We start from the raw sequence: 5009 nt of genomic DNA, 5'->3' as shown, positions 1-5009 counted from the left end.
AATAAATGGGGGAAAGATGACCGATACCTCCCAGGAATGGTGCAACAGCAGCACAGAGTATCACTTACTAACGCCCTAAATAATGAAGGACTGATGAATAATACATTCAAGAGAAAAGACCCTCCTTATTGCCACCTCACGGTTCCCTGACATTTTACATCCAGAGGACCAGGCACAAATTGGATACGTGTTTATTACTTGGATGAATGCATATTCATAGAAGGTTTTGCCATGTGTAGTTCCCTCAACAACTTTTATGTTATGGAATTTTTTTTCCTGTGTGTTTCAAAAACACTTTAGGTTTGTTAAAATAACCCTTTTGGGTTAAAACACCTTTAATCTCCCTCTTTTCCTTTTCAATACAATTTATCGCAGACCATCTACTAGTTGTAGTGTCAGAGATAAACAGAAGAAAATCACTTTTCCACAATCAGATGAAAACGGTGTTCCCCTGAGGGATTCTACCCAAACAGGAAGTGTGAACTAAAGGGATGAAGAAAGATCTGTACTTAAAACTTTGGGATACTATTCAACAAATCTTTATTTTATCCTGGGCCATATATTCTGCAGATAGAAACATGATGATGACATATGTCCTACCCTTTAGGGACAAGTAGAAATGGCTGTACTATTACTTTATTTTTAAGCATTTTGAATATATACTTATGCAGAAATTTTCCTTTGGGAAATATGTATGACATAAATAGCTTTAAGTGGGTGTTCTCCATTTCAAACAACTTGTCAGGCAGGTGAAAACATCACATAAACCAGCATTGTTCCCACAACCCCGGGCTCAATGGAATTGTGATCAGGACATTCAAACAGGGAATGTGAGTACAATTTGAGGGTGCCATTCCTTCCTTTAGATGTAAATAAATTCTAGAAAGCTTAAAAGAAGGTATAGTAGGGGCACCTGGGTGGCTCAGTTGGTTAGGCGTCCAACTTCAGCTCAGGTCATGATCTTGCAATTCGTGAGTTCAAGTCTCACATCGGGCTCTGTGCTGACAGCATGGAGCCTGCTTGGGATTCTCTCTCTCTCTCTCTCTCTCTCTCTCTGCCTCTCCCCACCCTTGCACTCTCTCTCTCTCTCTCTCTCTCTAACTAATAAATAAATAAGCTTTCAAAAATTAAAAAAAAAAAAAAACTTTAAAAGAAGGTATAGTAGGGGCACCTGGCTGGCTTAGTTGGTAGAGCATGTGACTCTTGATCTCGGGGTTGGAAGTTCAAGCCCCACATTGGGTATAGGGCTTACTTAAAAATAAAATCCTTTTTAAAAAAATAAGAAGGTACTGTAAAATGTGTACCCTAGACAGAGATACATCAGCCAAAGTTTGCAACAGGACAAGAAGTGTCCCCAAATAACTGCAGCCATTTTGTTAATTCACGCAGACATGGAGTGGCATCTTTCAGAAGCAAGGAAGAGACCAAGGAATATGATTTAAAGTCTCCTGCACTCATATTTTGTAACTAAGTGCATTAAATGAGAGCACTATACAGTGCCCACTGCATGCCACACACCTCCCTGGGTGCTTTCTGTGCGTTATCCTTCATCCATACAAGTCTTCTAGGGAGGAGGCCAAGAGAGAAGGGTTAGGTACTCCACTCAAAATCGTACACCAGGGATGAGCTCTGAACACAGGTCTAACGGATTTCCAAACCCGTACCTTTTTCATTAGACCCAGACGTATCTAGAACTACCCACAGGCAGGGCAAACGGAAGGAGTGGAGCAGGAGATGTTTAGAGAAGCTGCTGAACCCACTGACATCCTACCTCTTCTCACACCGGGGGGCCCAGCTGCTTCTCAGCAGGGCCTTGGCAGGATTTCTGCGATAGACTGGGAGTCAGACCGGGGTACTTTGGCAGATGTCTCATTGGACCCCAGACGCCTAGAAGTGAGTTCCCTTCTTTGCAGGGTTGCCAGACAACATTTCTTTGCAGGGTTGCCAGACACCCAGTTAAATTTGAATCTCAGATAAAGAATGAATAATTTTAAAATATAAGTATGTCCCCAAAACTGCAAATATTGCATGGGACAACTTATTTTCTAAATCTGGCCACCCTACTTCTTTGTTCTATTTCAAGATGTCTTGAATTAGAATCAGAGAGTGTGACTTACGACTCTATACATGATCTTCAGCTTGGAATTAATTTATCCTGGCTATGGACTGGAATCATGAGAAACTCACCTGTAAGCACATCGTACCCTCGCCCTCCAGTACACACACCTACTCCAAGCTGTCACGTGCTTAATCGCGGGATGCCACCATAATTCACTTGCTTAGAGCCTAGTGCAGCCGACATGAATCTTGTGTCCACAGCTCAGGGATGCAAGAAATGTAAATGCGTACTGAATTCAACAGAATCTGTTTCAAAACCCCATTATTTTAGGCAGAGCGGAAGCAAAGTCACGTCAGGTCTTAACTGTGCCCCCCCCCCCGCCCTTTTCCAGAACTGTTTCTAGGGCTCACGTACTACCGTGGGGGGCCGGCTGTTTCTTGATGTTGTCTGTCCATGCAGACTTTTGCCAAGGCACCCCTCTTTCTGGACTTCTGGTCCCTCCAATTCACATGTTTGTTCTTCTTCCCCTGCTTCCCTCAGGCACATGTGTCATCCTGGCGTCATACCAAGGCTCCAAACGCTTCCTGAAACCCTCGAAGGTCCCAGCTGCCTCGATGCCCAGTGTAGCTATCTCTTTCTGGGTCCTTACTGCACTGCTGGGGTTCTGCCTTTGGGGAGTGAAGCATGGTGTGCTTTGCCATGGAATTTTCCAGACTAGCTCAGGCTTTACTGTCTCCCCAGAGCCCTTCCCCCAGGGGGAACACAGTACCTCTAGAGGATACAAAGTTGTCCTCTTGTCTCCCCTCGCCACCCCCCAATATTCTCTCTGCCTCTAGAATATCTTTCTCAATCCTTTTTTTTTTTTTTTTTTTTTTTGAGAGAGAGGGTGGCAGTGAGTGAGGGGCAGGGAGAGAGAGAGAGAGAGAGAGAGAAGCAGGGCTCACCCAAAGCGGGGCTTGAACTCACCTGATAGTGAGATCATGACCTGAGCCGAAGTCAGATGCTTGAAGACTGAGCCACCCAGGCACCCCTCTTTTCCTCCCCCACCCCCAGTCTTTCTCAAGGGATGGCTCCACCCTCCTCAACACCCCTATCCTTCAGCTCTCCAACATTTCTCCAGTGTATCTAATCCCCTTAAGGATTTTAGGTTTTTGGAAGATCCTGGAAGGTTATTTCCTTTACACCCTGGCTTATGCTTCCCCTGAGGCAATGAATACAAGAGATTAGGAGGATAAGGAGAGAACAAAGGAAAGTATCCTAACATCCCAGGACTTTTCTTTTTCAAAGCCAGGCTAACCAATTAGATCCTGATTTGTTCAGGCACTTTGCCTTCCACAGTAGTCCACCAATTCTGGCATCAGCATCAGATTGGAAACATTAAAAACATGGATTTTCAGGCTCCACCCAAGGCCTACACAATCTGTGGGGTTGAAGTAGGAATATGTATTTTGGGGTGCATGGGTGGCTTGGTCGGTTAAGTGTCTGACTTCAGCTTGGGTCATGATCTCACAGTTTGTGAGCTCGAGCCTGCATTGGGCTCTGTGCTGACAGGGTGGAGCCTCCTTCGGATCCTTTGTCTCCCTCTCTCTACCCCTCCCGGTTCATTCTCTCTCTCTCTCTCTCTCTCTCTCTCTCTCTCAGAAATAAAGGAATTATCTAAACAAAGGAATATGTATTTTAGCAAACTCTATCATCTTTCTTTCATACTCAGTTGCGATGGCTCTCTGACCTTTTCTTTCCTTTTCTTCCTTACCCCTGGAGTGGCAATATCTGGTTTTTAAAATTTTTTTTTTTAATGTTTATTTATTTTTGACACACACAGAGAGAGAGTATCAGCAGGGGAGGGGCAGAGAGAGGGAGACACAGAATCGGAAGCAGGCTCCAGGCTCTGCGCTGTCAGCACAGAGCCCGACGCGGGGCTCGAACCCACAGACTGCTAGATCGAGCTGAAGTAGGATGCTCAACGGACTGAGCCACCCAGGCGCCCCCATATCTGGTTAAAGATTCCTTACACAGAACCAAAAATCTAGTATGGAGTTCTGTATCCATCTTTCAAAGGGCAGGTCACCTGAAGGCCAAGAGGATGTTCATGTGTCCCATCACCTCTTAGCTCTTTTTTAGATGTTTATTTATTTGGAGAGAGAGACAGAGACAGAGAAAGTAGGGGAGGGGCAGAGAGGGAGAGAGAATCCTAAGCAGGCTCCACACTGTCAGCACAGAGCCCAACTCGGGGCTCAATCTCATGAACTGCGAGATTATAACCTGAGCCAAAATCAAAAGCCGGCCACTTAACCAACTGAGCCACCCAGGCACCCTGCCTGTTACCTAGCTCATATCCCACTTTTCCCACTGTCCTGTCCAGGTTCCCAGAAGAGAATCTGAGTCTAACCCACCAAACGGGGCCATGCCAAAAATGTATCTCCATCCTGTGTCAAATGCAAAACTATTTCCCAGTAACATAAATGCTGCTTGGCTCTTACAAAGAATCATCAACACATCTAAGCAGTCCAGTTTTTCATGGTTTGGGGATACTTCCAGAAGAATGGCCTAAGCAATTAAGATAATATGTCTAAAGTAGATAAATTATTAAGTAATATTTTTTATTATTTTTTTTAAATTTTTTTTTCAACATTTTTAATTTATTTTTGGGACAGAGAGAGACAGAGCATGAACGGGGGAGGGGCAGAGAGAGAGGGAGACACAGAATCGGAAACAGGCTCCAGGCTCCGAGCCATCAGCCCAGAGCCTGACGCGGGGCTCGAACTCACGGACCGCGAGATCGTGACCTGGCTGAAGTCGGACGCTTAACCGACTGCGCCACCCAGGCGCCCCTATTATTTTTTTTTTATTAAGTAATCTCTACACCTCATGCGGGGCTCAAACTCACAACCCCAAGATCAAGCATCACAAGCTCTGCCACCAGGTGCCCCAAGAAGTAAGATTTTTTAAA

Source organism: Neofelis nebulosa, chromosome 6 (genome assembly GCF_028018385.1).
Source record: "Neofelis nebulosa isolate mNeoNeb1 chromosome 6, mNeoNeb1.pri, whole genome shotgun sequence".
Lineage (NCBI taxonomy): Eukaryota > Metazoa > Chordata > Mammalia > Carnivora > Felidae > Neofelis > Neofelis nebulosa.
Note: the sequence above shows the minus strand (reverse complement) of the source record.